We start from the raw sequence: 20,826 nt of genomic DNA, 5'->3' as shown, positions 1-20,826 counted from the left end.
GCTTTCAACCAGCTGCCTTCTTATGGCAGTGAGAACGCAGCAGTATTCTGAGTCAGGAGGTTCCACGATTACCACTCTCCTGCACCTGGACATACCCCCCAGGTCTGCATTGTTCCACTTGTGTCTCAGAAGCCTCTGACAAACGTCTATGGTGAAGATGTTGGAAACTCATTCTGCAGGCAGTGTGGAACTGTGAGGGACTGAGTGTGAGCTCAGCTCTCAGAAGTAAGTTGCCTTTGGACAGGGCGTTCAGCTAGCTTCTCACCTATGGAACTTAGTATGTAGCACCAGTCTCAGACAGAAATTACTAGGAAATCGCTGGATTGAGCTTGGAGGCACTTGTCTCGTGTGCCGGGACATTCCGCTTACCTCTCACAACACTTCAGGCACGCATCGAGCCTAGGCCTGTTTGCAGCGAAGTGTACCCGCAGGCAGGATGTGGGAAGTACAGGCCATAAGCTCAACACTCAAAAGTGTGTACGCCTGGGAGGCAGATGTCTGCTCTCCACTCGTACATGGGAGGTAGAAACTAGCTACACTCTGATAGAAGAAGGCCGTTGGAAATCGCTGTATTCAACTCGGATACGCGTGAGTTCAGGCCCAGCGCTTCCACATGCTTTCCTCACCACGTCTCCCAGCACCTAACATAAGGATGTTGGCCTCTACGTCTACAGTCTGGCAGGATGCGGGAGGGTCCTGCCCTGAGCTCTGCTCCCCAAAGGAAGCATGCCTGCAAGCTAGCTTTCCACTAGCTGAGTTGTTATGGCCGTGAGAAAGAAGCAGCATTGTAAGTCAGGACGTTCCGTCAATACCGCTCTACCACCCCTGGAGACACAAACATTGAAGACTGCACCTTGGCCCTTGCGTCCCACGAGCTTCCGACAAACAAGTCTAGTGAGGATATTCGTAACTCCATGTGCAGGCAGTGTGGAACTGGGAAGCACCGCGTGTCAGCTCACCCCGCAGGAGGAAGTTCCCCAGAGAGACAGCTTTCAACAAGGTACCCGGGTTTGGAAGTCAGTATGCAGCTCCCTTCTGGGGGAGGAATTGCTCAGAAGTCGCTGGATTGAGCTAAGAGTCACTTGCCGCTCACAAAGCTCGCGTCCCGTATCGAACGAAATCCTTTGGAAGCGAAGCATACAGGCGGTCAACGTGGGGGAGGTACAAACCATAAGCTCAATCCAAAGGAGCGTGCATGCCTTGGAGGCAGCCGTCTGCTAGGCGCGAAACTGACAAGGCAGACACTTGGTTCTCACTTCGCTACTGTCCCGCATACAACGAAATGCTGTGGAAGCGAAACGTACAGGCAGTCAGGATGGCCGAGGTAAAGGCCATGAGCTCAGCTCTCAAACTGTGTATGCTTTGCAGGCCGATGTCTGCTAGGCACTTATTCAGGGGAGCTAGACCCGAGCTACCCTCAAACTGAACCAGGACGTTGGCAATCGCTGTATTGAACTCAGATACACGAGAGTGCAGGCCTGTCACTTCCACAAGATTTTCACAAAACCCCTTCCGGCACCTAACGTAATTATGCTACGACCTACGTCTACAGGCAGTCAGGATGCGGGAGGGTTCTGCCCTGACCTCAGCTCTCACAAGGAAGCATGCCTAGAAGCCAGCTTTCAACCAGCTGCCTTCTTATGGCAGTGAGAACGCAGCAGTATTCTGAGTCAGGAGGTTCCACGATTACCACTCTCCTGCACCTGGACATACCCCCCAGGTCTGCATTGTTCCACTTGTGTCTCAGAAGCCTCTGACAAACGTCTATGGTGAAGATGTTGGAAACTCATTCTGCAGGCAGTGTGGAACTGTGAGGGACTGAGTGTGAGCTCAGCTCTCAGAAGTAAGTTGCCTTTGGACAGGGCGTTCAGCTAGCTTCTCACCTATGGAACTTAGTATGTAGCACCAGTCTCAGACAGAAATTACTAGGAAATCGCTGGATTGAGCTTGGAGGCACTTGTCTCGTGTGCCGGGACATTCCGCTTACCTCTCACAACACTTCAGGCACGCATCGAGCCTAGGCCTGTTTGCAGCGAAGTGTACCCGCAGGCAGGATGTGGGAAGTACAGGCCATAAGCTCAACACTCAAAAGTGTGTACGCCTGGGAGGCAGATGTCTGCTATCCACTCGTACATGGGAGGTAGAAACTAGCTACACTCTGATAGAAGAAGGCCGTTGGAAATCGCTGTATTCAACTCGGATACGCGTGAGTTCAGGCCCAGCGCTTCCACATGCTTTCCTCACCACGTCTCCCAGCACCTAACATAAGGATGTTGGCCTCTACGTCTACAGTCCGGCAGGATGCGGGAGGGTCCTGCCCTGAGCTCTGCTCCCCAAAGGAAGCATGCCTGCAAGCTAGCTTTCCACTAGCTGAGTTGTTATGGCCGTGAGAAAGAAGCAGCATTGTAAGTCAGGACGTTCCGTCAATACCGCTCTACCACCCCTGGAGACACAAACATTGAAGACTGCACCTTGGCCCTTGCGTCCCACGAGCTTCCGACAAACAAGTCTAGTGAGGATATTCGTAACTCCATGTGCAGGCAGTGTGGAACTGGGAAGCACCGCGTGTCAGCTCACCCCGCAGGAGGAAGTTCCCCAGAGAGACAGCTTTCAACAAGGTACCCGGGTTTGGAAGTCAGTATGCAGCTCCCTTCTGGGGGAGGAATTGCTCAGAAGTCGCTGGATTGAGCTAAGAGTCACTTGCCGCTCACAAAGCTCGCGTCCCGTATCGAACGAAATCCTTTGGAAGCGAAGCATACAGGCGGTCAACGTGGGGGAGGTACAAACCATAAGCTCAATCCAAAGGAGCGTGCATGCCTTGGAGGCAGCCGTCTGCTAGGCGCGAAACTGACAAGGCAGACACTTGGTTCTCACTTCGCTACTGTCCCGCATACAACGAAATGCTGTGGAAGCGAAACGTACAGGCAGTCAGGATGGCCGAGGTAAAGGCCATGAGCTCAGCTCTCAAACTGTGTATGCTTTGCAGGCCGATGTCTGCTAGGCACTTATTCAGGGGAGCTAGACCCGAGCTACCCTCAAACTGAACCAGGACGTTGGCAATCGCTGTATTGAACTCAGATACACGAGAGTGCAGGCCTGTCACTTCCACAAGATTTTCACAAAACCCCTTCCGGCACCTAACGTAATTATGCTACGACCTACGTCTACAGGCAGTCAGGATGCGGGAGGGTTCTGCCCTGACCTCAGCTCTCACAAGGAAGCATGCCTAGAAGCCAGCTTTCAACCAGCTGCCTTCTTATGGCAGTGAGAACGCAGCAGTATTCTGAGTCAGGAGGTTCCACGATTACCACTCTCCTGCACCTGGACATACCCCCCAGGTCTGCATTGTTCCACTTGTGTCTCAGAAGCCTCTGACAAACGTCTATGGTGAAGATGTTGGAAACTCATTCTGCAGGCAGTGTGGAACTGTGAGGGACGGAGTGTGAGCTCAGCTCTCAGAAGTAAGTTGCCTTTGGACAGGGCGTTCAGCTAGCTTCTCACCTATGGAACTTAGTATGTAGCACCAGTCTCAGACAGAAATTACTAGGAAATCGCTGGATTGAGCTTGGAGGCACTTGTCTCGTGTGCCGGGACATTCCGCTTACCTCTCACAACACTTCAGTCACGCATCGAGCCTAGGCCTGTTTGCAGCGAAGTGTACCCACAGGCAGGATGTGGGAAGTACAGGCCATAAGCTCAACACTCAAAAGTGTGTACGCCTGGGAGGCAGATGTCTGCTATCCACTCGTACATGGGAGGTAGAAACTAGCTACACTCTGATAGAAGAAGGCCGTTGGAAATCGCTGTATTCAACTCGGATACGCGTGAGTTCAGGCCCAGCGCTTCCACATGCTTTCCTCACCACGTCTCCCAGCACCTAACATAAGGATGTTGGCCTCTACGTCTACAGTCTGGCAGGATGCGGGAGGGCCCTGCCCTGAGCTCTGCTCCCCAAAGGAAGCATGCCTGCAAGCTAGCTTTCCACTAGCTGAGTTGTTATGGCCGTGAGAAAGAAGCAGCATTGTAAGTCAGGACGTTCCGTCAATACCGCTCTACCACCCCTGGAGACACAAACATTGAAGACTGCACCTTGGCCCTTGCGTCCCACGAGCTTCCGACAAACAAGTCTAGTGAGGATATTCGTAACTCCATGTGCAGGCAGTGTGGAACTGGGAAGCACCGCGTGTCAGCTCACCCCGCAGGAGGAAGTTCCCCAGAGAGACAGCTTTCAACAAGGTACCCGGGTTTGGAAGTCAGTATGCAGCTCCCTTCTGGGGGAGGAATTGCTCAGAAGTCGCTGGATTGAGCTAAGAGTCACTTGCCGCTCACAAAGCTCGCGTCCCGTATCGAACGAAATCCTTTGGAAGCGAAGCATACAGGCGGTCAACGTGGGGGAGGTACAAACCATAAGCTCAATCCAAAGGAGCGTGCATGCCTTGGAGGCAGCCGTCTGCTAGGCGCGAAACTGACAAGGCAGACACTTGGTTCTCACTTCGCTACTGTCCCGCATACAACGAAATGCTGTGGAAGCGAAACGTACAGGCAGTCAGGATGGCCGAGGTAAAGGCCATGAGCTCAGCTCTCAAACTGTGTATGCTTTGCAGGCCGATGTCTGCTAGGCACTTATTCAGGGGAGCTAGACCCGAGCTACCCTCAAACTGAACCAGGACGTTGGCAATCGCTGTATTGAACTCAGATACACGAGAGTGCAGGCCTGTCACTTCCACAAGATTTTCACAAAACCCCTTCCGGCACCTAACGTAATTATGCTACGACCTACGTCTACAGGCAGTCAGGATGCGGGAGGGTTCTGCCCTGACCTCAGCTCTCACAAGGAAGCATGCCTAGAAGCCAGCTTTCAACCAGCTGCCTTCTTATGGCAGTGAGAACGCAGCAGTATTCTGAGTCAGGAGGTTCCACGATTACCACTCTCCTGCACCTGGACATACCCCCCAGGTCTGCATTGTTCCACTTGTGTCTCAGAAGCCTCTGACAAACGTCTATGGTGAAGATGTTGGAAACTCATTCTGCAGGCAGTGTGGAACTGTGAGGGACTGAGTGTGAGCTCAGCTCTCAGAAGTAAGTTGCCTTTGGACAGGGCGTTCAGCTAGCTTCTCACCTATGGAACTTAGTATGTAGCACCAGTCTCAGACAGAAATTACTAGGAAATCGCTGGATTGAGCTTGGAGGCACTTGTCTCGTGTGCCGGGACATTCCGCTTACCTCTCACAACACTTCAGGCACGCATCGAGCCTAGGCCTGTTTGCAGCGAAGTGTACCCGCAGGCAGGATGTGGGAAGTACAGGCCATAAGCTCAACACTCAAAAGTGTGTACGCCTGGGAGGCAGATGTCTGCTATCCACTCGTACATGGGAGGTAGAAACTAGCTACACTCTGATAGAAGAAGGCCGTTGGAAATCGCTGTATTCAACTCGGATACGCGTGAGTTCAGGCCCAGCGCTTCCACATGCTTTCCTCACCACGTCTCCCAGCACCTAACATAAGGATGTTGGCCTCTACGTCTACAGTCCGGCAGGATGCGGGAGGGTCCTGCCCTGAGCTCTGCTCCCCAAAGGAAGCATGCCTGCAAGCTAGCTTTCCACTAGCTGAGTTGTTATGGCCGTGAGAAAGAAGCAGCATTGTAAGTCAGGACGTTCCGTCAATACCGCTCTACCACCCCTGGAGACACAAACATTGAAGACTGCACCTTGGCCCTTGCGTCCCACGAGCTTCCGACAAACAAGTCTAGTGAGGATATTCGTAACTCCATGTGCAGGCAGTGTGGAACTGGGAAGCACCGCGTGTCAGCTCACCCCGCAGGAGGAAGTTCCCCAGAGAGACAGCTTTCAACAAGGTACCCGGGTTTGGAAGTCAGTATGCAGCTCCCTTCTGGGGGAGGAATTGCTCAGAAGTCGCTGGATTGAGCTAAGAGTCACTTGCCGCTCACAAAGCTCGCGTCCCGTATCGAACGAAATCCTTTGGAAGCGAAGCATACAGGCGGTCAACGTGGGGGAGGTACAAACCATAAGCTCAATCCAAAGGAGCGTGCATGCCTTGGAGGCAGCCGTCTGCTAGGCGCGAAACTGACAAGGCAGACACTTGGTTCTCACTTCGCTACTGTCCCGCATACAACGAAATGCTGTGGAAGCGAAACGTACAGGCAGTCAGGATGGCCGAGGTAAAGGCCATGAGCTCAGCTCTCAAACTGTGTATGCTTTGCAGGCCGATGTCTGCTAGGCACTTATTCAGGGGAGCTAGACCCGAGCTACCCTCAAACTGAACCAGGACGTTGGCAATCGCTGTATTGAACTCAGATACACGAGAGTGCAGGCCTGTCACTTCCACAAGATTTTCACAAAACCCCTTCCGGCACCTAACGTAATTATGCTACGACCTACGTCTACAGGCAGTCAGGATGCGGGAGGGTTCTGCCCTGACCTCAGCTCTCACAAGGAAGCATGCCTAGAAGCCAGCTTTCAACCAGCTGCCTTCTTATGGCAGTGAGAACGCAGCAGTATTCTGAGTCAGGAGGTTCCACGATTACCACTCTCCTGCACCTGGACATACCCCCCAGGTCTGCATTGTTCCACTTGTGTCTCAGAAGCCTCTGACAAACGTCTATGGTGAAGATGTTGGAAACTCATTCTGCAGGCAGTGTGGAACTGTGAGGGACTGAGTGTGAGCTCAGCTCTCAGAAGTAAGTTGCCTTTGGACAGGGCGTTCAGCTAGCTTCTCACCTATGGAACTTAGTATGTAGCACCAGTCTCAGACAGAAATTACTAGGAAATCGCTGGATTGAGCTTGGAGGCACTTGTCTCGTGTGCCGGGACATTCCGCTTACCTCTCACAACACTTCAGGCACGCATCGAGCCTAGGCCTGTTTGCAGCGAAGTGTACCCGCAGGCAGGATGTGGGAAGTACAGGCCATAAGCTCAACACTCAAAAGTGTGTACGCCTGGGAGGCAGATGTCTGCTCTCCACTCGTACATGGGAGGTAGAAACTAGCTACACTCTGATAGAAGAAGGCCGTTGGAAATCGCTGTATTCAACTCGGATACGCGTGAGTTCAGGCCCAGCGCTTCCACATGCTTTCCTCACCACGTCTCCCAGCACCTAACATAAGGATGTTGGCCTCTACGTCTACAGTCTGGCAGGATGCGGGAGGGTCCTGCCCTGAGCTCTGCTCCCCAAAGGAAGCATGCCTGCAAGCTAGCTTTCCACTAGCTGAGTTGTTATGGCCGTGAGAAAGAAGCAGCATTGTAAGTCAGGACGTTCCGTCAATACCGCTCTACCACCCCTGGAGACACAAACATTGAAGACTGCACCTTGGCCCTTGCGTCCCACGAGCTTCCGACAAACAAGTCTAGTGAGGATATTCGTAACTCCATGTGCAGGCAGTGTGGAACTGGGAAGCACCGCGTGTCAGCTCACCCCGCAGGAGGAAGTTCCCCAGAGAGACAGCTTTCAACAAGGTACCCGGGTTTGGAAGTCAGTATGCAGCTCCCTTCTGGGGGAGGAATTGCTCAGAAGTCGCTGGATTGAGCTAAGAGTCACTTGCCGCTCACAAAGCTCGCGTCCCGTATCGAACGAAATCCTTTGGAAGCGAAGCATACAGGCGGTCAACGTGGGGGAGGTACAAACCATAAGCTCAATCCAAAGGAGCGTGCATGCCTTGGAGGCAGCCGTCTGCTAGGCGCGAAACTGACAAGGCAGACACTTGGTTCTCACTTCGCTACTGTCCCGCATACAACGAAATGCTGTGGAAGCGAAACGTACAGGCAGTCAGGATGGCCGAGGTAAAGGCCATGAGCTCAGCTCTCAAACTGTGTATGCTTTGCAGGCCGATGTCTGCTAGGCACTTATTCAGGGGAGCTAGACCCGAGCTACCCTCAAACTGAACCAGGACGTTGGCAATCGCTGTATTGAACTCAGATACACGAGAGTGCAGGCCTGTCACTTCCACAAGATTTTCACAAAACCCCTTCCGGCACCTAACGTAATTATGCTACGACCTACGTCTACAGGCAGTCAGGATGCGGGAGGGTTCTGCCCTGACCTCAGCTCTCACAAGGAAGCATGCCTAGAAGCCAGCTTTCAACCAGCTGCCTTCTTATGGCAGTGAGAACGCAGCAGTATTCTGAGTCAGGAGGTTCCACGATTACCACTCTCCTGCACCTGGACATACCCCCCAGGTCTGCATTGTTCCACTTGTGTCTCAGAAGCCTCTGACAAACGTCTATGGTGAAGATGTTGGAAACTCATTCTGCAGGCAGTGTGGAACTGTGAGGGACTGAGTGTGAGCTCAGCTCTCAGAAGTAAGTTGCCTTTGGACAGGGCGTTCAGCTAGCTTCTCACCTATGGAACTTAGTATGTAGCACCAGTCTCAGACAGAAATTACTAGGAAATCGCTGGATTGAGCTTGGAGGCACTTGTCTCGTGTGCCGGGACATTCCGCTTACCTCTCACAACACTTCAGGCACGCATCGAGCCTAGGCCTGTTTGCAGCGAAGTGTACCCGCAGGCAGGATGTGGGAAGTACAGGCCATAAGCTCAACACTCAAAAGTGTGTACGCCTGGGAGGCAGATGTCTGCTATCCACTCGTACATGGGAGGTAGAAACTAGCTACACTCTGATAGAAGAAGGCCGTTGGAAATCGCTGTATTCAACTCGGATACGCGTGAGTTCAGGCCCAGCGCTTCCACATGCTTTCCTCACCACGTCTCCCAGCACCTAACATAAGGATGTTGGCCTCTACGTCTACAGTCTGGCAGGATGCGGGAGGGTCCTGCCCTGAGCTCTGCTCCCCAAAGGAAGCATGCCTGCAAGCTAGCTTTCCACTAGCTGAGTTGTTATGGCCGTGAGAAAGAAGCAGCATTGTAAGTCAGGACGTTCCGTCAATACCGCTCTACCACCCCTGGAGACACAAACATTGAAGACTGCACCTTGGCCCTTGCGTCCCACGAGCTTCCGACAAACAAGTCTAGTGAGGATATTCGTAACTCCATGTGCAGGCAGTGTGGAACTGGGAAGCACCGCGTGTCAGCTCACCCCGCAGGAGGAAGTTCCCCAGAGAGACAGCTTTCAACAAGGTACCCGGGTTTGGAAGTCAGTATGCAGCTCCCTTCTGGGGGAGGAATTGCTCAGAAGTCGCTGGATTGAGCTAAGAGTCACTTGCCGCTCACAAAGCTCGCGTCCCGTATCGAACGAAATCCTTTGGAAGCGAAGCATACAGGCGGTCAACGTGGGGGAGGTACAAACCATAAGCTCAATCCAAAGGAGCGTGCATGCCTTGGAGGCAGCCGTCTGCTAGGCGCGAAACTGACAAGGCAGACACTTGGTTCTCACTTCGCTACTCTCCCGCATACAACGAAATGCTGTGGAAGCGAAACGTACAGGCAGTCAGGATGGCCGAGGTAAAGGCCATGAGCTCAGCTCTCAAACTGTGTATGCTTTGCAGGCCGATGTCTGCTAGGCACTTATTCAGGGGAGCTAGACCCGAGCTACCCTCAAACTGAACCAGGACGTTGGCAATCGCTGTATTGAACTCAGATACACGAGAGTGCAGGCCTGTCACTTCCACAAGATTTTCACAAAACCCCTTCCGGCACCTAACGTAATTATGCTACGACCTACGTCTACAGGCAGTCAGGATGCGGGAGGGTTCTGCCCTGACCTCAGCTCTCACAAGGAAGCATGCCTAGAAGCCAGCTTTCAACCAGCTGCCTTCTTATGGCAGTGAGAACGCAGCAGTATTCTGAGTCAGGAGGTTCCACGATTACCACTCTCCTGCACCTGGACATACCCCCCAGGTCTGCATTGTTCCACTTGTGTCTCAGAAGCCTCTGACAAACGTCTATGGTGAAGATGTTGGAAACTCATTCTGCAGGCAGTGTGGAACTGTGAGGGACTGAGTGTGAGCTCAGCTCTCAGAAGTAAGTTGCCTTTGGACAGGGCGTTCAGCTAGCTTCTCACCTATGGAACTTAGTATGTAGCACCAGTCTCAGACAGAAATTACTAGGAAATCGCTGGATTGAGCTTGGAGGCACTTGTCTCGTGTGCCGGGACATTCCGCTTACCTCTCACAACACTTCAGGCACGCATCGAGCCTAGGCCTGTTTGCAGCGAAGTGTACCCGCAGGCAGGATGTGGGAAGTACAGGCCATAAGCTCAACACTCAAAAGTGTGTACGCCTGGGAGGCAGATGTCTGCTCTCCACTCGTACATGGGAGGTAGAAACTAGCTACACTCTGATAGAAGAAGGCCGTTGGAAATCGCTGTATTCAACTCGGATACGCGTGAGTTCAGGCCCAGCGCTTCCACATGCTTTCCTCACCACGTCTCCCAGCACCTAACATAAGGATGTTGGCCTCTACGTCTACAGTCTGGCAGGATGCGGGAGGGTCCTGCCCTGAGCTCTGCTCCCCAAAGGAAGCATGCCTGCAAGCTAGCTTTCCACTAGCTGAGTTGTTATGGCCGTGAGAAAGAAGCAGCATTGTAAGTCAGGACGTTCCGTCAATACCGCTCTACCACCCCTGGAGACACAAACATTGAAGACTGCACCTTGGCCCTTGCGTCCCACGAGCTTCCGACAAACAAGTCTAGTGAGGATATTCGTAACTCCATGTGCAGGCAGTGTGGAACTGGGAAGCACCGCGTGTCAGCTCACCCCGCAGGAGGAAGTTCCCCAGAGAGACAGCTTTCAACAAGGTACCCGGGTTTGGAAGTCAGTATGCAGCTCCCTTCTGGGGGAGGAATTGCTCAGAAGTCGCTGGATTGAGCTAAGAGTCACTTGCCGCTCACAAAGCTCGCGTCCCGTATCGAACGAAATCCTTTGGAAGCGAAGCATACAGGCGGTCAACGTGGGGGAGGTACAAACCATAAGCTCAATCCAAAGGAGCGTGCATGCCTTGGAGGCAGCCGTCTGCTAGGCGCGAAACTGACAAGGCAGACACTTGGTTCTCACTTCGCTACTCTCCCGCATACAACGAAATGCTGTGGAAGCGAAACGTACAGGCAGTCAGGATGGCCGAGGTAAAGGCCATGAGCTCAGCTCTCAAACTGTGTATGCTTTGCAGGCCGATGTCTGCTAGGCACTTATTCAGGGGAGCTAGACCCGAGCTACCCTCAAACTGAACCAGGACGTTGGCAATCGCTGTATTGAACTCAGATACACGAGAGTGCAGGCCTGTCACTTCCACAAGATTTTCACAAAACCCCTTCCGGCACCTAACGTAATTATGCTACGACCTACGTCTACAGGCAGTCAGGATGCGGGAGGGTTCTGCCCTGACCTCAGCTCTCACAAGGAAGCATGCCTAGAAGCCAGCTTTCAACCAGCTGCCTTCTTATGGCAGTGAGAACGCAGCAGTATTCTGAGTCAGGAGGTTCCACGATTACCACTCTCCTGCACCTGGACATACCCCCCAGGTCTGCATTGTTCCACTTGTGTCTCAGAAGCCTCTGACAAACGTCTATGGTGAAGATGTTGGAAACTCATTCTGCAGGCAGTGTGGAACTGTGAGGGACTGAGTGTGAGCTCAGCTCTCAGAAGTAAGTTGCCTTTGGACAGGGCGTTCAGCTAGCTTCTCACCTATGGAACTTAGTATGTAGCACCAGTCTCAGACAGAAATTACTAGGAAATCGCTGGATTGAGCTTGGAGGCACTTGTCTCGTGTGCCGGGACATTCCGCTTACCTCTCACAACACTTCAGTCACGCATCGAGCCTAGGCCTGTTTGCAGCGAAGTGTACCCGCATGCAGGATGTGGGAAGTACAGGCCATAAGCTCAACACTCAAAAGTGTGTACGCCTGGGAGGCAGATGTCTGCTATCCACTCGTACATGGGAGGTAGAAACTAGCTACACTCTGATAGAAGAAGGCCGTTGGAAATCGCTGTATTCAACTCGGATACGCGTGAGTTCAGGCCCAGCGCTTCCACATGCTTTCCTCACCACGTCTCCCAGCACCTAACATAAGGATGTTGGCCTCTACGTCTACAGTCCGGCAGGATGCGGGAGGGTCCTGCCCTGAGCTCTGCTCCCCAAAGGAAGCATGCCTGCAAGCTAGCTTTCCACTAGCTGAGTTGTTATGGCCGTGAGAAAGAAGCAGCATTGTAAGTCAGGACGTTCCGTCAATACCGCTCTACCACCCCTGGAGACACAAACATTGAAGACTGCACCTTGGCCCTTGCGTCCCACGAGCTTCCGACAAACAAGTCTAGTGAGGATATTCGTAACTCCATGTGCAGGCAGTGTGGAACTGGGAAGCACCGCGTGTCAGCTCACCCCGCAGGAGGAAGTTCCCCAGAGAGACAGCTTTCAACAAGGTACCCGGGTTTGGAAGTCAGTATGCAGCTCCCTTCTGGGGGAGGAATTGCTCAGAAGTCGCTGGATTGAGCTAAGAGTCACTTGCCGCTCACAAAGCTCGCGTCCCGTATCGAACGAAATCCTTTGGAAGCGAAGCATACAGGCGGTCAACGTGGGGGAGGTACAAACCATAAGCTCAATCCAAAGGAGCGTGCATGCCTTGGAGGCAGCCGTCTGCTAGGCGCGAAACTGACAAGGCAGACACTTGGTTCTCACTTCGCTACTGTCCCGCATACAACGAAATGCTGTGGAAGCGAAACGTACAGGCAGTCAGGATGGCCGAGGTAAAGGCCATGAGCTCAGCTCTCAAACTGTGTATGCTTTGCAGGCCGATGTCTGCTAGGCACTTATTCAGGGGAGCTAGACCCGAGCTACCCTCAAACTGAACCAGGACGTTGGCAATCGCTGTATTGAACTCAGATACACGAGAGTGCAGGCCTGTCACTTCCACAAGATTTTCACAAAACCCCTTCCGGCACCTAACGTAATTATGCTACGACCTACGTCTACAGGCAGTCAGGATGCGGGAGGGTTCTGCCCTGACCTCAGCTCTCACAAGGAAGCATGCCTAGAAGCCAGCTTTCAACCAGCTGCCTTCTTATGGCAGTGAGAACGCAGCAGTATTCTGAGTCAGGAGGTTCCACGATTACCACTCTCCTGCACCTGGACATACCCCCCAGGTCTGCATTGTTCCACTTGTGTCTCAGAAGCCTCTGACAAACGTCTATGGTGAAGATGTTGGAAACTCATTCTGCAGGCAGTGTGGAACTGTGAGGGACTGAGTGTGAGCTCAGCTCTCAGAAGTAAGTTGCCTTTGGACAGGGCGTTCAGCTAGCTTCTCACCTATGGAACTTAGTATGTAGCACCAGTCTCAGACAGAAATTACTAGGAAATCGCTGGATTGAGCTTGGAGGCACTTGTCTCGTGTGCCGGGACATTCCGCTTACCTCTCACAACACTTCAGGCACGCATCGAGCCTAGGCCTGTTTGCAGCGAAGTGTACCCGCAGGCAGGATGTGGGAAGTACAGGCCATAAGCTCAACACTCAAAAGTGTGTACGCCTGGGAGGCAGATGTCTGCTATCCACTCGTACATGGGAGGTAGAAACTAGCTACACTCTGATAGAAGAAGGCCGTTGGAAATCGCTGTATTCAACTCGGATACGCGTGAGTTCAGGCCCAGCGCTTCCACATGCTTTCCTCACCACGTCTCCCAGCACCTAACATAAGGATGTTGGCCTCTACGTCTACAGTCTGGCAGGATGCGGGAGGGTCCTGCCCTGAGCTCTGCTCCCCAAAGGAAGCATGCCTGCAAGCTAGCTTTCCACTAGCTGAGTTGTTATGGCCGTGAGAAAGAAGCAGCATTGTAAGTCAGGACGTTCCGTCAATACCGCTCTACCACCCCTGGAGACACAAACATTGAAGACTGCACCTTGGCCCTTGCGTCCCACGAGCTTCCGACAAACAAGTCTAGTGAGGATATTCGTAACTCCATGTGCAGGCAGTGTGGAACTGGGAAGCACCGCGTGTCAGCTCACCCCGCAGGAGGAAGTTCCCCAGAGAGACAGCTTTCAACAAGGTACCCGGGTTTGGAAGTCAGTATGCAGCTCCCTTCTGGGGGAGGAATTGCTCAGAAGTCGCTGGATTGAGCTAAGAGTCACTTGCCGCTCACAAAGCTCGCGTCCCGTATCGAACGAAATCCTTTGGAAGCGAAGCATACAGGCGGTCAACGTGGGGGAGGTACAAACCATAAGCTCAATCCAAAGGAGCGTGCATGCCTTGGAGGCAGCCGTCTGCTAGGCGCGAAACTGACAAGGCAGACACTTGGTTCTCACTTCGCTACTGTCCCGCATACAACGAAATGCTGTGGAAGCGAAACGTACAGGCAGTCAGGATGGCCGAGGTAAAGGCCATGAGCTCAGCTCTCAAACTGTGTATGCTTTGCAGGCCGATGTCTGCTAGGCACTTATTCAGGGGAGCTAGACCCGAGCTACCCTCAAACTGAACCAGGACGTTGGCAATCGCTGTATTGAACTCAGATACACGAGAGTGCAGGCCTGTCACTTCCACAAGATTTTCACAAAACCCCTTCCGGCACCTAACGTAATTATGCTACGACCTACGTCTACAGGCAGTCAGGATGCGGGAGGGTTCTGCCCTGACCTCAGCTCTCACAAGGAAGCATGCCTAGAAGCCAGCTTTCAACCAGCTGCCTTCTTATGGCAGTGAGAACGCAGCAGTATTCTGAGTCAGGAGGTTCCACGATTACCACTCTCCTGCACCTGGACATACCCCCCAGGTCTGCATTGTTCCACTTGTGTCTCAGAAGCCTCTGACAAACGTCTATGGTGAAGATGTTGGAAACTCATTCTGCAGGCAGTGTGGAACTGTGAGGGACTGAGTGTGAGCTCAGCTCTCAGAAGTAAGTTGCCTTTGGACAGGGCGTTCAGCTAGCTTCTCACCTATGGAACTTAGTATGTAGCACCAGTCTCAGACAGAAATTACTAGGAAATCGCTGGATTGAGCTTGGAGGCACTTGTCTCGTGTGCCGGGACATTCCGCTTACCTCTCACAACACTTCAGGCACGCATCGAGCCTAGGCCTGTTTGCAGCGAAGTGTACCCGCAGGCAGGATGTGGGAAGTACAGGCCATAAGCTCAACACTCAAAAGTGTGTACGCCTGGGAGGCAGATGTCTGCTCTCCACTCGTACATGGGAGGTAGAAACTAGCTACACTCTGATAGAAGAAGGCCGTTGGAAATCGCTGTATTCAACTCGGATACGCGTGAGTTCAGGCCCAGCGCTTCCACATGCTTTCCTCACCACGTCTCCCAGCACCTAACATAAGGATGTTGGCCTCTACGTCTACAGTCTGGCAGGATGCGGGAGGGTCCTGCCCTGAGCTCTGCTCCCCAAAGGAAGCATGCCTGCAAGCTAGCTTTCCACTAGCTGAGTTGTTATGGCCGTGAGAAAGAAGCAGCATTGTAAGTCAGGACGTTCCGTCAATACCGCTCTACCACCCCTGGAGACACAAACATTGAAGACTGCACCTTGGCCCTTGCGTCCCACGAGCTTCCGACAAACAAGTCTAGTGAGGATATTCGTAACTCCATGTGCAGGCAGTGTGGAACTGGGAAGCACCGCGTGTCAGCTCACCCCGCAGGAGGAAGTTCCCCAGAGAGACAGCTTTCAACAAGGTACCCGGGTTTGGAAGTCAGTATGCAGCTCCCTTCTGGGGGAGGAATTGCTCAGAAGTCGCTGGATTGAGCTAAGAGTCACTTGCCGCTCACAAAGCTCGCGTCCCGTATCGAACGAAATCCTTTGGAAGCGAAGCATACAGGCGGTCAACGTGGGGGAGGTACAAACCATAAGCTCAATCCAAAGGAGCGTGCATGCCTTGGAGGCAGCCGTCTGCTAGGCGCGAAACTGACAAGGCAGACACTTGGTTCTCACTTCGCTACTCTCCCGCATACAACGAAATGCTGTGGAAGCGAAACGTACAGGCAGTCAGGATGGCCGAGGTAAAGGCCATGAGCTCAGCTCTCAAACTGTGTATGCTTTGCAGGCCGATGTCTGCTAGGCACTTATTCAGGGGAGCTAGACCCGAGCTACCCTCAAACTGAACCAGGACGTTGGCAATCGCTGTATTGAACTCAGATACACGAGAGTGCAGGCCTGTCACTTCCACAAGATTTTCACAAAACCCCTTCCGGCACCTAACGTAATTATGCTACGACCTACGTCTACAGGCAGTCAGGATGCGGGAGGGTTCTGCCCTGACCTCAGCTCTCACAAGGAAGCATGCCTAGAAGCCAGCTTTCAACCAGCTGCCTTCTTATGGCAGTGAGAACGCAGCAGTATTCTGAGTCAGGAGGTTCCACGATTACCACTCTCCTGCACCTGGACATACCCCCCAGGTCTGCATTGTTCCACTTGTGTCTCAGAAGCCTCTGACAAACGTCTATGGTGAAGATGTTGGAAACTCATTCTGCAGGCAGTGTGGAACTGTGAGGGACTGAGTGTGAGCTCAGCTCTCAGAAGTAAGTTGCCTTTGGACAGGGCGTTCAGCTAGCTTCTCACCTATGGAACTTAGTATGTAGCACCAGTCTCAGACAGAAATTACTAGGAAATCGCTGGATTGAGCTTGGAGGCACTTGTCTCGTGTGCCGGGACATTCCGCTTACCTCTCACAACACTTCAGGCACGCATCGAGCCTAGGCCTGTTTGCAGCGAAGTGTACCCGCAGGCAGGATGTGGGAAGTACAGGCCATAAGCTCAACACTCAAAAGTGTGTACGCCTGGGAGGCAGATGTCTGCTCTCCACTCGTACATGGGAGGTAGAAACTAGCTACACTCTGATAGAAGAAGGCCGTTGGAAATCGCTGTATTCAACTCGGATACGCGTGAGTTCAGGCCCAGCGCTTCCACATGCTTTCCTCACCACGTCTCCCAGCACCTAACATAAGGATGTTGGCCTCTACGTCTACAGTCCGGCAGGATGCGGGAGGGTCCTGCCCTGAGCTCTGCTCCCCAAAGGAAGCATGCCTGCAAGCTAGCTTTCCACTAGCTGAGTTGTTATGGCCGTGAGAAAGAAGCAGCATTGTAAGTCAGGACGTTCCGTCAATACCGCTCTACCACCCCTGGAGACACAAACATTGAAGACTGCACCTTGGCCCTTGCGTCCCACGAGCTTCCGACAAACAAGTGTAGTGAGGATATTCGTAACTCCATGTGCAGGCAGTGTGGAACTGGGAAGCACCGCGTGTCAGCTCACCCCGCAGGAGGAAGTTCCCCAGAGAGACAGCTTTCAACAAGGTACCCGGGTTTGGAAGTCAGTATGCAGCTCCCTTCTGGGGGAGGAATTGCTCAGAAGTCGCTGGATTGAGCTAAGAGTCACTTGCCGCTCACAAAGCTCGCGTCCCGTATCGAACGAAATCCTTTGGAAGCGAAGCATACAGGCGGTCAACGTGGGGGAGGTACAAACCATAAGCTCAATCCAAAGGAGCGTGCATGCCTTGGAGGCAGCCGTCTGCTAGGCGCGAAACTGACAAGGCAGACACTTGGTTCTCACTTCGCTACTCTCCCGCATACAACGAAATGCTGTGGAAGCGAAACGTACAGGCAGTCAGGATGGCCGAGGTAAAGGCCATGAGCTCAGCTCTCAAACTGTGTATGCTTTGCAGGCCGATGTCTGCTAGGCACTTATTCAGGGGAGCTAGACCCGAGCTACCCTCAAACTGAACCAGGACGTTGGCAATCGCTGTATTGAACTCAGATACACGAGAGTGCAGGCCTGTCACTTCCACAAGATTTTCACAAAACCCCTTCCGGCACCTAACGTAATTATGCTACGACCTACGTCTACAGGCAGTCAGGATGCGGGAGGGTTCTGCCCTGACCTCAGCTCTCACAAGGAAGCATGCCTAGAAGCCAGCTTTCAACCAGCTGCCTTCTTATGGCAGTGAGAACGCAGCAGTATTCTGAGTCAGGAGGTTCCACGATTACCACTCTCCTGCACCTGGACATACCCCCCAGGTCTGCATTGTTCCACTTGTGTCTCAGAAGCCTCTGACAAACGTCTATGGTGAAGATGTTGGAAACTCATTCTGCAGGCAGTGTGGAACTGTGAGGGACTGAGTGTGAGCTCAGCTCTCAGAAGTAAGTTGCCTTTGGACAGGGCGTTCAGCTAGCTTCTCACCTATGGAACTTAGTATGTAGCACCAGTCTCAGACAGAAATTACTAGGAAATCGCTGGATTGAGCTTGGAGGCACTTGTCTCGTGTGCCGGGACATTCCGCTTACCTCTCACAACACTTCAGTCACGCATCGAGCCTAGGCCTGTTTGCAGCGAAGTGTACCCGCAGGCAGGATGTGGGAAGTACAGGCCATAAGCTCAACACTCAAAAGTGTGTACGCCTGGGAGGCAGATGTCTGCTCTCCACTCGTACATGGGAGGTAGAAACTAGCTACACTCTGATAGAAGAAGGCCGTTGGAAATCGCTGTATTCAACTCGGATACGCGTGAGTTCAGGCCCAGCGCTTCCACATGCTTTCCTCACCACGTCTCCCAGCACCTAACATAAGGATGTTGGCCTCTACGTCTACAGTCCGGCAGGATGCGGGAGGGTCCTGCCCTGAGCTCTGCTCCCCAAAGGAAGCATGCCTGCAAGCTAGCTTTCCACTAGCTGAGTTGTTATGGCCGTGAGAAAGAAGCAGCATTGTAAGTCAGGACGTTCCGTCAATACCGCTCTACCACCCCTGGAGACACAAACATTGAAGACTGCACCTTGGCCCTTGCGTCCCACGAGCTTCCGACAAACAAGTCTAGTGAGGATATTCGTAACTCCATGTGCAGGCAGTGTGGAACTGGGAAGCACCGCGTGTCAGCTCACCCCGCAGGAGGAAGTTCCCCAGAGAGACAGCTTTCAACAAGGTACCCGGGTTTGGAAGTCAGTATGCAGCTCCCTTCTGGGGGAGGAATTGCTCAGAAGTCGCTGGATTGAGCTAAGAGTCACTTGCCGCTCACAAAGCTCGCGTCCCGTATCGAACGAAATCCTTTGGAAGCGAAGCATACAGGCGGTCAACGTGGGGGAGGTACAAACCATAAGCTCAATCCAAAGGAGCGTGCATGCCTTGGAGGCAGCCGTCTGCTAGGCGCGAAACTGACAAGGCAGACACTTGGTTCTCACTTCGCTACTCTCCCGCATACAACGAAATGCTGTGGAAGCGAAACGTACAGGCAGTCAGGATGGCCGAGGTAAAGGCCATGAGCTCAGCTCTCAAACTGTGTATGCTTTGCAGGCCGATGTCTGCTAGGCACTTATTCAGGGGAGCTAGACCCGAGCTACCCTCAAACTGAACCAGGACGTTGGCAATCGCTGTATTGAACTCAGATACACGAGAGTGCAGGCCTGTCACTTCCACAAGATTTTCACAAAACCCCTTCCGGCACCTAACGTAATTATGCTACGACCTACGTCTACAGGCAGTCAGGATGCGGGAGGGTTCTGCCCTGACCTCAGCTCTCACAAGGAAGCATGCCTAGAAGCCAGCTTTCAACCAGCTGCCTTCTTATGGCAGTGAGAACGCAGCAGTATTCTGAGTCAGGAGGTTCCACGATTACCACTCTCCTGCACCTGGACATACCCCCCAGGTCTGCATTGTTCCACTTGTGTCTCAGAAGCCTCTGACAAACGTCTATGGTGAAGATGTTGGAAACTCATTCTGCAGGCAGTGTGGAACTGTGAGGGACTGAGTGTGAGCTCAGCTCTCAGAAGTAAGTTGCCTTTGGACAGGGCGTTCAGCTAGCTTCTCACCTATGGAACTTAGTATGTAGCACCAGTCTCAGACAGAAATTACTAGGAAATCGCTGGATTGAGCTTGGAGGCACTTGTCTCGTGTGCCGGGACATTCCGCTTACCTCTCACAACACTTCAGGCACGCATCGAGCCTAGGCCTGTTTGCAGCGAAGTGTACCCGCAGGCAGGATGTGGGAAGTACAGGCCATAAGCTCAACACTCAAAAGTGTGTACGCCTGGGAGGCAGATGTCTGCTCTCCACTCGTACATGGGAGGTAGAAACTAGCTACACTCTGATAGAAGAAGGCCGTTGGAAATCGCTGTATTCAACTCGGATACGCGTGAGTTCAGGCCCAGCGCTTCCACATGCTTTCCTCACCACGTCTCCCAGCACCTAACATAAGGATGTTGGCCTCTACGTCTACAGTCCGGCAGGATGCGGGAGGGTCCTGCCCTGAGCTCTGCTCCCCAAAGGAAGCATGCCTGCAAGCTAGCTTTCCACTAGCTGAGTTGTTATGGCCGTGAGAAAGAAGCAGCATTGTAAGTCAGGACGTTCCGTCAATACCGCTCTACCACCCCTGGAGACACAAACATTGAAGACTGCACCTTGGCCCTTGCGTCCCACGAGCTTCCGACAAACAAGTCTAGTGAGGATATTCGTAACTCCATGTGCAGGCAGTGTGGAACTGGGAAGCACCGCGTGTCAGCTCACCCCGCAGGAGGAAGTTCCCCAGAGAGACAGCTTTCAACAAGGTACCCGGGTTTGGAAGTCAGTATGCAGCTCCCTTCTGGGGGAGGAATTGCTCAGAAGTCGCTGGATTGAGCTAAGAGTCACTTGCCGCTCACAAAGCTCGCGTCCCGTATCGAACGAAATCCTTTGGAAGCGAAGCATACAGGCGGTCAACGTGGGGGAGGTACAAACCATAAGCTCAATCCAAAGGAGCGTGCATGCCTTGGAGGCAGCCGTCTGCTAGGCGCGAAACTGACAAGGCAGACACTTGGTTCTCACTTCGCTACTGTCCCGCATACAACGAAATGCTGTGGAAGCGAAACGTACCGGCAGTCAGGATGGCCGAGGTAAAGGCCATGAGCTCAGCTCTCAAACTGTGTATGCTTTGCAGGCCGATGTCTGCTAGGCACTTATTCAGGGGAGCTAGACCCGA

The sequence above is a fragment of the Canis lupus genome, chromosome 4 (genome assembly GCF_048164855.1).
Source record: "Canis lupus baileyi chromosome 4, mCanLup2.hap1, whole genome shotgun sequence".
Classification (NCBI taxonomy): Eukaryota; Metazoa; Chordata; class Mammalia; order Carnivora; family Canidae; genus Canis; species Canis lupus.
The sequence above is the reverse complement of the archived record's forward strand: the minus strand, read 5'-3'. Positions refer to the sequence as shown.